The 12,579-nt window shown below is 36.6% G+C and overlaps 1 long non-coding RNA gene across 1 annotated transcript; it reads right to left on the reverse strand.

Annotated features, from left to right (window-relative positions):
- Nucleotides 1-9,564: 9,564 nt before the first annotated feature.
- On the reverse strand, nt 9,565-12,556 carry LOC127702728 (uncharacterized). The gene is made up of 2 exons (XR_007982557.1): nt 10,510-12,556; nt 9,565-10,112 (listed from the first exon to the last, which is right to left on the reverse strand). It is a non-coding gene; the product is annotated as an uncharacterized LOC127702728 (long non-coding RNA).
- Between the last annotated feature and the right edge of the window lie 23 nt (nt 12,557-12,579).

Raw genomic sequence — 12,579 nt, forward strand, 5'->3', positions numbered from 1 at the left:
TCTTTCTGAGTCTAAAATCCATATCACATTCTACTTTCATTCTCGGCAAGTTTGACATCTTGAAAGTGGGTCTCATTGGGGTCTAAGCGTGACGCGGGATTGCCGATTTTTTGTAAGCGTAACACGTGAAAGTCAAATTATTGTGCCGTGAAAACTGGAAATGAAGTCTAGTTGGACACGGGAAATTACAAAAGAATGAGAAAGGTAGGACCTTTATCGGGACTCCGGGATCGGTAGTTTTTAAGCTCGGGATTTCGGGATTGATCCTTTCGGGATCCGGGAATTCTTTTTTCGAATTTCGGGATGACGGGATTTAAATATTTTTAAATTCGGGACCTCGGGATTCCATGTTTTTAAGCCCGGGATTTCGGGATCAGGATCCCTCCTACTCCCCCCCCCCTCATTATTTAACAAGGTCTGTTATGTGATAAACGGAATAATATGAAAGGAAGGAATTCAAATGTGCATACATTTAATTGAAATCAATTAAAAAATCACAATCATCTCAAACAAAAGAATATCATTATTAACAATAATTACCTTTCCATCATCAGAATCCTCCAAATGTAAAAGGTACGTTTCGTCTTCTAAGTTAAAATTACCGCCAACTTAGACTACTGTAATTTTATGTCAATAAATACGCTACCATCATAAATTCTGAGTACATCCATCTGCGCAAGTCTGACAGGCGGAAAACCCCAAATAAAAATATCATCCAATGAGAAGAGGATGACCAAGCAGTGCCCGTATAACCATGCCTTTATATCATCCTTTTAATTTCCGCCTGCGCATCGAGACACACGTGTTACAGAGAAGACTTTTAAGTTTTTTGTTTTTTCGATAGTGAATATTGTAGATATCCCCATACCATTGTTTATTAATTATTGTTGTTATAATAATATATTTTATAAGTATTTAACTTCATACTCATTTAATTATGGAGTTTAATGCTTCCAGTCCTTTCGAGGCCATTACAGGTAATGATGATTTTTTAGACGGTTCGTTACCCTTTACTGTTACCGCAACAACGGTAAGGCAGGGAACTCCTCCTATTAGTAGTCAACTAACCGACGTTTTTACTTCGGTGACTACTAAGACCGGTCAACAGACCCTCAATACAGGTTCTGTCGGTTATCATGGAGGTGTCCCTACCATTGCCACTGTTACGCACACATTTTCTAGGCCAGTTGACACCACTGGGTCTATTTCATCTTACCCTGGTATTTTTATGGGTCTTAACTTACCTGGGTCTAGAGCACCAGCGTCATACTGTTGCTTCACTTTACCTGCTTCGGCTAGTAACGCCATGTCTTGGTCTAGACCTCCTTGGTCTCAGGGTTATCCTTATTCAGGCTTTCCTGGTCAGGTGTTTCATGGTCAAGGGTTTCCTGGTCAAGGGTTTCCTAATCAGGTTTTTCCTAGTCAGGTTCCTGGTCAGCCTTTCCCAGGTTTCTGGCCTTATTGTGGACCAATTACCACACCAGTTATTGTTCCTCAGAGTACTACATCTAATCTGTCAGTTCCTGCTCCTCCTTTAACAGTGTCATCTAGTAGTTGTAGTAGTGTATCTGTACCTGCTGCTCTGCCTACCTCTTCTGTTAGGCATCAGTTTAATCAGGTTACTGACTCTGGCCCCTCTTTAGATGGGTTCAAGAGTATTCTGGACGACTTTCGTCAGTCTATTTCTTCTGAATTGACGTCTTTCTCCAACCGCCTGGGTACGCTAGAGAACATTGCCAATGAGTCAAATTTTCCAGTGATTTCACTCCTTCCAGATCATAATATTGGAAGTGACCCGGAGGACAGTGATGAGGAAGAACGCTTTTAGGTGGCCCCAGGCAGTCAGGAAGAAGGTTTTACTTCTGAAGGTGATAATCCAGCTCAGGTCTCTCAGAATGTTTCTCAACCTTCTGTTCCTGTGTCTATCTCTTCTTCTGTAATTGGTCATTCTTCTACCAATTCCAGTAAGGATCCTGAGGCTGAAGATACTCCTTCTACTTTGAAGGATCTTAGAGATTCTGTTTATACCATTATGAGAGACGTCAACAAGGTACCATGTCAGTCTCCTCCCAGACCCAAGAGACTTACCTCTACTTTCGAGACTTCATGTGGTCTGTCTATAGACAACGCTAAGTCACATACTAGTTTTCCACAATCCAACCATATGTCTACTTCTCTGCAGATCATCAATGATGGGATTGTGGCTAATGAGTCCCAATTTTCCCAAGTGAGTGGTTTTGGGCTTGCCTCATTTACTGAGCAGTTCCGTTCTAAAGATTATGATATCTTTGATTCTACCTTGGGTAAATTGGTACCCAAATGTGACAAGGTTTTTTCATCTTCGATTGCTTCTAAACGCGGCTGCCGATGGACTGCGTCTTTCTCAGTCTGTTTGGTCCAAAACAGAGAACCTTCTCAAGAATGCGTCTCATGTTTTAGGCACTGCTGAACACTTTTCAACTGCAGTTGCTCTAGTCCTTAAAGACTCTTCTCTTCCACCAGAGGTCAAGGTTGCCACTTAATGAGGTACAGAAGCATCTCAATCAAACCCCAGCTCCAGTGAAGGTGACTGTATCTCTTTCTGGAAATAATTCTAAACGAGGTAGTTATTCTTCCGCTGGAGGCTCATCTTATAATTCTCAAGAGAAGAGGAGGAAAATGACTAATGATGGAGGTAATAAACCTAAGAAGTCTTCAATCCCTAAGTCTAAACCTAACAGTTTTAAGAGAGGTGGCAAGAGGGCCAATCCCTCTTCCTAGGAAGTTGCCCCCTCGTACGTTACTGTCAGAACCCAATCCAGAGATGTACTACAAAACTCCTCTTTCTCAATTGCCAGTAGGGGGGAGGTTAACTCATTTCTAAAAAAAATGGACAAGTATTACCTCAGATTGTTGGGTTCTGTCAGTAATTCGAGGGGGATTGACTCTTCAATTCAAAGAACAACCTCCTCTTTCTTCTGTTCCTATCCCACTGTTCAATACTCAAGATCACAGAAGTTTCTTCTTCTGTCAACAGAAGTAGAGACTCTTTTGACAAAGAGGGCAGTGGAGGAAGTCCCTGTATCTTCAATAGATCCAGGTTTCTATTCTCGTCTCTTCCTTGTTTCGAAGAAGACAGGAGGAATGAGACCAGTCATCGATTTGTCTATCCTCAATTCTTACATGATTATTCCCCATTTCAAAATGGAGACCAAGCGTTCAATCAGAGCTTCTATTCTTCCAGGTATGTGGACAACATCCCTGGATCTGACGGACGCTTATTTTCATGTTCCAGTTTGCCATTCATACCGCAAATTCCTTCGGTTTGTTTGGAACAAAAGGGTTTACCAATTCAGAGCTCTCCCTTTTGGTCTGTCAACTGCACCCCTAGCCTTTACCAAACTCATGCTGGTAGCCATAGCTCACCTTCATTTATAGGCTATTCAGATTTATTCTTACCTGGACGACTCACTGATCAAGGAACTTTCTCCCGAGAAACTCCATCTCAATACCGATGTAGTCATCAGATTGCTTCTCTCTCTGGGGTTTCTCATCTCTTGGAAAAAGTCAGACCTTATTCCGTCTCAGGACTTTATTTTCCTAGGCGAACATTACCTTACTCATCAGTGCATAGTTCGACCTTCTCAGGAAAAGTTTCAGAATCTTTGTTCAAAAATTCTTCTGTTTCTATCTCAAAAAACAGTTACTGCTCGCCAGTTTTCACAACTGCTAGGTCTCTTGAATTCACTAGCAGATGTTGTTCCACTTGGTCGCCTTCACATTCGACTTCTTCAATTTTATCTACATCAACATTGGCTCCCAGCTTCACAGGATTGGGAATTTCCAGTTCCAATAATTCATCAGGAACTGTATCCTCATTTGGTTTGGTGGACTTCTCAAGCAAACGTTTTGAGAGGCCAACTTCTGTCCTCTCCAGTTCCAAATCAGACTCTGTTCACAGATGCCTCCAACCTCGGTTGGGGAGCTTATCTGGAAGGTCTTTCAGTTTCAGGTGTGTGGACTCCAGATCTTTTGAAGGAAGACATCAACATACTAGAAATGAAGGCAGTTCTTCTTGCACTGTCTCACTTTCAGTCCCTACTGCAGAACAAATCTCTTGTTCTAGCATCGGACAACACCACTGTGGTGGCTTATTTGCGAAACCAAGGGGGAACTCATTGTTACGAGCTGTTCCTTTTAGCAAGAGAAATCCTCCTTCTTTGCAATCACCTTCACCTACAGATTGTAGTTCGTCATGTCCCAGGGAAACTCAATGTGTTAGCAGATGCTCTGTCCAGGACACTTTCCCCAGTCAATACAGAGTGGGAACTTCTCCAATCAGTATTTCAGGCAATAACACTTCAGTGGGGGTCTCCTCGTGTAGACCTGTTTGCAACAAGCCTCAATTACAAAGTTCAAGTGTTCATGTCTCCTGTACCACATCCGAAAGCTTACGCAGTAGACTGCATGAGTGTTCCCTGGGACGGAATGTTCGCTTACGCCTTCCCTCCGTTCAGATTTCTGTCAGAAGTTCTTCGGAAGATCTCAGCAGAGCAAGGGTTGATCATTCTTATTGCTCCAGCTTGGCCCAAACAAGCCTGGTTTCCAGATCTTCTTCATCTGTCTTGTGCTCGTCCACTGGTTCTACCTGTACGACACAACCTTCTGTCCCAGTTCAAGGGCAAGATTCTACATCCCAATCCAGAGAAGCTACATCTGTTCGCGTGGCTTCTCTCAGGAATAGCTTCAAGGAGAGAGGTTTTTCTGAATGCGCAGCCAGACATCTCTCCCGAGCAGTTAGAGATTCCACTAACATCGTCTATGATGCCAAGTGGACTATCTTCAGTAGCTGGTGTAGTGAGAAGGAAATTGATCCTTTCAAAATTTCTGTACAGCAACTAGCAGACTTTCTGATCCACCTTTTTGAAGAGAAAGGATTATCTCCCTCTACAATTAAAGGCTTTAGATCAGCTATTTCTAGGACGATTCAACTGTCTGGAGGTCCAGACTTTGGTAATAATGAATTCATTTCTCTTTTAGTTAAGAATTTCACTTTTGAACGCCCTAGACAGAGAGTTTTAATCCCGTCTTGGAATTTGAGTGTAGTTTTATCAGCTTTAAAAACCCATTCTTTTGAACCTGCTGAAAAGGTTGAAATCAAGTTTTTATCGTATAAGTGTTGTTTTCTACTTGCCTTAGCCTCTGGTAGAAGAAGAAGTGAAATTCATGCGTTTTCCACTGCTGATTACTGCCTTCGTTTTAATAGGGATAAGTCAACTGTTACTCTATTAACGGATCCAGCTTTTTTAGCCAAAAATCAAATTCCGAGCAGAGGTTCAGAACCGATAGTGATTCCAGCCCTTCCTGATGATTCAAGTTCTAAAGTACTCTGTCCTATCCGAGTCTTACTTTTATATCTTCAGAGAACACAGAGTCTCCGCACCTCCTGAAATTCCAGGTTTAACTTATTTGTTCCTATTTACAAAGGAAAACAAGATTTGTCTGCTAAAACCATTTCAAATTGGATCTGTAAAACTATTCGATTAGCTTACAATTCTTCTAATGAAGAACTTTTGAATAGTATGCATGTTAAAGCCCTTGATGTTAGAGCTATTTCCACCTCCTGGGCCCTTTTTATTAACGCTTCTTTAGAGGAAGTCTTATCTGCAGGTTTTTGGAGAACCTCTCACTGTCTGCAGTCTTTATCTACTCAAGCTCAGAGTTTGTACTACTTAGGACCTTTAGTTTCCGCACAAAGAGTTGTTTTTCCTCCTGCATCTTCTGGTTCAGGGGATTCAGCTTTGCGTTAGATTCTATATTTTACTCAGAATTTATGATGGTAACGTATTTATTGACATAAAATTGTTCATTTTTAAAGTAAAATGAGATTTTATTAAATAAATACTTACCATCATAAATTAAAGGTCCCTCCCAACCTCCCCTTCATCCCCTGTTTTTTTCCTGGGGCTTCTTGCTTACTTTAGGAAATTAAATGGATGATATAAAGGCATGGTTATACGGGCACTGCTTGGTCATCCCTCTTCTCATTGGATATTTTTATTTGGGGTTTTCCGCCTGTCAGACTTGCGCAGATGGATGTACTCAGAATTTATGATGGTAAGTATTTATTTTATAAAATCTCATTTTACTTTAAAAATGTACAATTCCGTGTTGCCGCCAAACAATATTCCTACGCCTTTTGCCATTTGGGAAATGTAAACGACTTGTATTAAGAGATTTTCGGCGATTAAATATTTCATGCAATTGTTCTTTGACATCTTAACCAAAAGCACACGGGATGAATAAACAATGTACGAATTTCTGTAGAGCACTATTTCTTATGTGCAACGTCAATTCTTTTACGTTGTTCGACGATCAATTAAGGTTATTCTGGTCATATTTTTTGTATTCCAGAATTAAAAGTATGAAAAAAGTGTCCAATTAGTTATAAATAACCTATTAGTCTGCTAGATAACAACAATGGCACCTATTTCTGTATTCTTTAAGAAAAAGGCAAATCGAGGGTGCTAGCATATGGCAGTTTAACTGCCAACAAAAACCTTAATATTACCAGTTATGAAGTATGACAAATATTTGCATATTCTGAATGAAAAGAGAGAGAGGGGAATTCTAAACACTTCGACACCAAGAAAAATCGGCACGAGAACATTTCGGCACATGTAAAAGACATTTTTTGCACCCGAGAAAGACGTTTCGGTATCAAGACAAATGGTCACCCAAAATGACAAAAGCTGAAAATTTGTTATAAACAATTGCCATAATATTTGTTCCTGCTGGAACAAATATTCTAATCCCTTTATTCCGTAAGGAACAAATATTAAAGTATAAAAAGTATTTGTTGCAGGTGGAAATAATCCCCATCTATAAAGTTTAACACAAGCTGTGCACTTTAGATATTCGTTGCGAAAAACTACAATTACCCTTTTTTTTTAGAATCGTAGAGATCACACAATATCCATCTACAAACACAAGCTGTGCAATTTTGATCTTCACTGCTAAAAACTTTAGAGGTATTCTGTTTTCTTTATAATTGTATAGAGAACAAACTATCACCATCTACGAACATAATCAAGTTTGGTTTAGGTTATTTTATTGCAAATATATTGTTTCTTTTATAATCATAGTGAACATAAATAAAAAGCAACTGTATAGAAAAAAATGAAGGGCCAAATTGTCTTGGTCCCCAAATGTCCTGATACCGAAATGTTCGAAACGCTGACTAATTGTCTTTTGAACAGAGTGCCGAAATGTCTTGATGCAGTACGTAGTGTCTTGTTACCAAGAGAAAGATGTCTCACGACGAAGGAGAAACATAATGGTGTTACTCTGCTTGTCAATTTGTCTATGTAACACTTTATGAACACTTTATATCTCGGGCTGTTTGCAGACAAGCTTTCACATTCTTCGTGAATTTTTTTTCATCATGTGTAGATCAATTTGGTCTACAGAAGAATAATTATTTTGTTATATGTGCTGTTCAAAACCTTCATAATAATTGTATACAAATAAGATGTGATATTATTGCCAATGAGACAAATTTCCACAGAAGACCAAAGGACAAAGATTATCGGTAAATAACTACAGGTGAATTTACAAAGATTGTTTTTCATTATACATTGTATAACATACCATATCAACAATTTGATTTGACAGTTTTTGCAGGAGTTATGGGACTCTAACCATTTTGGTCTACTGTACTATAGAATAATGACACCTTGTGAACACAGCTTCTATTCTAAGGCCATTTGTTTGAATGATTTCATACTAAGTCAGATGGGTTGTCATTATGTATAGTTGACACCTTGTAAACACAGCTTCTCTTCTAAGACCATGTGTTTGAATGATTTCATACCAAGTCAGATTGTTTTTCATTGTGTATAGTAGCCCATATTGTATTGGAAATCTTGTTAAATTGTTGTGGTAGTTATGGGATTTTGACCATTTGGGCCTTTTGCGTCATGACATTTTGTGAATGCTACTCCTTCTAGGCCATGTTATTGAAAGCTTTGATACTTTGTGAGATTTCTTTCATTGTGCAGTAAGAGATGAATTGTATGTCTTTTGTGTAGTTGACCATACCATATTGACACTTTTTTGAGACAATTTTTGCAGCAGTTATGAGACTTTGACCAGTTTTGGCTAACTAGCAACTTTACATACCATGCATGCTACTTTTATGTAACATCTGCCATTTTTCCAAGTACATTTTTTATGAACTAGTACTGTAAGTCATCATGAGTGGTTGACCATACAATACCACCATTTCAATTTGATTTTGGCACTAGCTATGGGGATTTATTACTTAACTTAGCTTTTCTTGCATGCAAGCACCTCATAAATGATTTAATATGACAGCATATTTTCCGTGTATGAAAATAAATATTCTTACAATGAATAACCTTCTTATTTAGTTTACTCTTGTGACATACATTACAGTTCAAAAACATTAGGACAAATTAGATTTTGAAAAATATCAAACAATACTCTCCTTTTGATTACAATACAATGACTTCTAGATGTCTTCTTCTTGTTTTTGTTGATCCTTTACAGTCTCATTGATATAAATCCCACATCTAATTTTAAATATATTGCCTCCCCAAATAATGTATTTATTCACCTTCCTGTCTTCAGCTATTGAAAGTGCATATCAAAAATACCTTGATTTTATCAATCCTTAATGTTTGAAGAAATTTCAAAATTCTGGGTTAAGAAATTACTTTGAGTGGATAACAATTGCTAGCATGTTTTACTATCATTTTGGATTGTTTGTAAGTTTTCAAATGATAAACTTTAAATAATTGTTTTATCTAAGAAACAACACCAATGCTTTAAATCTTACATTTCATACTATTGAATGGATAATTGTTCGGTTTTTAAATTTCTTTGAAATGTGATATTGCAGCTAGTGTAGATGAAAACCCTGTCTAGCCTAATGAAATATAACCCTGGAATCTACAATAGCTGAGTCAATACCATTGCTGGTGGACATTTCATCCTCGAAAAAATCAGCAGTGCTGGCTTAAAATATCAAAGCAGTCATTTTAGTAAATTAACTATTACAAAAATGTTAAAATCATTCTAAACACTTAGATTTTTTTCTATCCCCAGGCATGTTTAGTTTGAACCATTTTTGGAATTTAAATCTTTCAATGCTCCTCAACTTTGTAACTTATTTAGCCTACAGACTGTTTAGATTTGATAGCCATTAATGAGACTTATTTAGACGTAATGTACATCTGGCATACTAAATGATAAGTTGATGATACTTATTTAGACATAATGTACATCTGGCATACTAAATGATAAGGTGGTGAGACTTATTTAGACGTAATGTACATCTGGCATACTTAATGATAAGGTGATGAGACTTATTTAGACGTAATGTACATCTGGCATACTTAATGATAAGGTGATGAGACTTATTTAGACGTACTGTACATCTGGCATACTAAATGATAAGGTGATGAGACTTATTTAGACATAATGTACATCTGGCATACTAAATGATAAGGTGATGAGACTTATTTAGACGTAATGTACATCTGGCATACTAAATGATAAAACTTGTCTTTAGTTAGTTTTTATTGTTGTGATATAGCCCTATCATCACTGACACAACATTTTACATCCATCCAACATTCAATCAGTATCAAATGGAATAGCCCCTTTTACACAACCATATAAAATGCTTCGCTGGGGCGCAGCTTGATACAACCGCAGAGGTCGAACCCTGAACAGTTGGGGCAAGTATGGACACAACATTCAAGCTTGATACAGCTCTGAATTTGGATTGTGATTAAATATTTGACACAGCATAGGTTTCTGACACAGAAAGAATGTGGTCTAAGAACTTGAATTTTTTTAATTAGCCTATTATGGTCCAATGTCCAAAATCAAAATACATGGTTAGATTCAGCATATCAAAGAACCCCATATATTCAATTTTTGTTAAAATCAAACAAAGTTTAATTTTGGACCCCAACTTGGACCAACTTGAAAACTGGGCCCATAATCAAAAATCTAAACACATGTTTAGATTCAGCATATCAAAGAACCCCAAGAATTCAATTTTTGCTAAAATCAAACTAAGTTTAATTTTGGACCCTTTGGACCTTAATGTAGACCAATTTAAAAAACGGGACTTAAAATTAAAAATCTAAATACACGGTTAGATTTGGAATATCAAAGAACCCCAATAATTCAATTTTTGATGAAATCAAACAAAGTTTAATTTTGGACCCTTTTGACCTCAATATGAACCAATTTGATAGCGGGGCCCACAAATAAAAAATCTAAATTCATGGTTAGATTCAGCATATCAAAGAACCCCATATATTCAATTTTTGTTGAAATAAAAAAAAGTTTAATTTTGGACCCCAACTTGGACCAACTTGAAAACTGGGCCCATAATCAAAAATCTAAACACATGTTTAGATTCAGCATATCAAAGAACCCCAAGAATTCAATTTTTGTTAAAATCAAACTAAGTTTAATTTGGACCCTTTGGACCTCAATGAAGACCAATTTAAAAAACGGGACCCAAATTAAAAATCTAAAAACACGGTAAGATTTGGCATATCAAAGAACCCCAATAATTCAATTTTCGATGAAATCAAACAAAGTTTAATTTTGGACCCTTTTGACCTCAATATGAACCAATTTGATAGCGGGGCCTACAAATAAAAAATCTAAATACATGGTTAGATTCAGCATATCAAAGAACCTCATATATTCAATTTTTGTTGAAATCAAACAAAGTTTAATTTTGGACCCCAATTTGGACCAACTTGAAAACTGGGCCCATAATCAAAAATCTAAATACATGTTTAGATTCAGCATATCAAAGAACCCCATATATTCAATTTTTGTTGAAATCAAACAAAGTTTAAATACTGGACCCTATCTTGGACCAACTTGAAAACTGGGCCCATAATCAAAAATCTAAACACATGTTTAGATTCAGCAAATCAAAGAACCCCAAGAATTCAATTTTTGTTAAAATCAAACTAAGTTTAATTTGGACCCTTTGGACCTCAATGTAGACCAATTTAAAAAACAGGACCCAAAATTAAAAACCTAAATACACGGTTAGATTTGGAATATCAAAGAACCCCAATAATTCAATTTTAGATGAAATCAAACAAAGTTTAATTTTGGACCCTTTTGACCTCAATATGAACCAATTAGATAACAGGGTCCACAAATAAAAAATCTAAATACATGGTTAGATTCAGCATATCAAAGAACCCCATATATTCAATTTTTGTTGAAATCAAACAAAGTTTAATTTTGGACCCCAATTTGGACCAACTTGAAAACTGGGCCAAAAATCAAAAATCTAAATACATGTTTAGATTCAGCATATCAAAGAACCTCATATATTCAATTTTTGCTAAAATCAAACAAAGTTTAGTTTTGGACCCTTTGGACATTAATGTAGACCAATTTGAAAACTGGACCCAAAATTAAAAATCTAAATACACTGTTAGATTCGGCATAACAAATAAATAAATGTGATCAAAGATTTTACAAATCTAATGCGCCATACTGTGCAATTAAAGATTACTTCTTGAAATTTTTCAATATTTGAAATTTGAAAAAAAAATAATATTTGAAGAATAATTCTTTTTAATTTCTGAAATCTGAAATGAGAAAAAATTGGCCCTCCACAATTTCTTTTTATCCCCCCCCCCCTTTTTCCCCCAAAAAAATTCTTTCCCTCAAGATATGGTCATAATCTCAATTCAAATTTCCAATGGAGTTGGCAACCATAATTACCCATTTAAATTTACCATAGTGCTAACTTAATCTATTTTATAATAGAATTAATAAAAATATAGTGTCAAATCTTTCATATGGATTTTTTTGTAAAAAAAAAAGATGAAAACATTTACAGATATTTTTACTGGTCTTCCTTTATAAATATGCATTTCTTTAAACATAATTTAAAAGCAGTGTAAGGGAAGTAACCAAAACATTGTATTTGGATTACCTCCCTTACACTGTTTTAGATTATCTTTATTGTTCATTAACCATTACTTTATACATAATTTAAAAGCAGTGTAAGGGAGATAATTTCAATGATGTATTTGATTTATCTCCCTTACACTGCTTTAAATTATGTTTTGTACTAAAGTATTTGTCCATTAACCAGGACAACCTTGTTTTTCCCCCTTTTTTGCCCCTAATTCCTAAACGGTTTGAGGCATAACCCCCCAAAGCAAATCCTAACCATCCCTTTGTGGTATGGAAACTTGTAGTATAATTTCAGAGAGATCCATACACCGTTCCACAGTTATTGTCTGGAAACTAGAAAATGCTCATTTTTGGCCCCTTTTTGGCCCCTAATTCCTTAACTGTTGGTACCATAACCCCCAAAATCAATCCCAACCTTCCTTTTGTGGTATTTAACCTTATGGTCAAATTTCAAAAAGATCCATTCACTTAAACTAAAGTTAGAGTGCGAAAACCAATATGTATTCGGACGACGACGACGACGACGCCAACGTCATACCAATATACGACCACAAAATTTTTTTGCGGTCGTATAAAAACCAGGAGTCCTTATAAGGGATTTGT

This window comes from Mytilus californianus, unplaced genomic scaffold (assembly GCF_021869535.1).
Source record: "Mytilus californianus isolate M0D057914Y unplaced genomic scaffold, xbMytCali1.0.p SCAF_5, whole genome shotgun sequence".
NCBI lineage: Eukaryota > Metazoa > Mollusca > Bivalvia > Mytilida > Mytilidae > Mytilus > Mytilus californianus.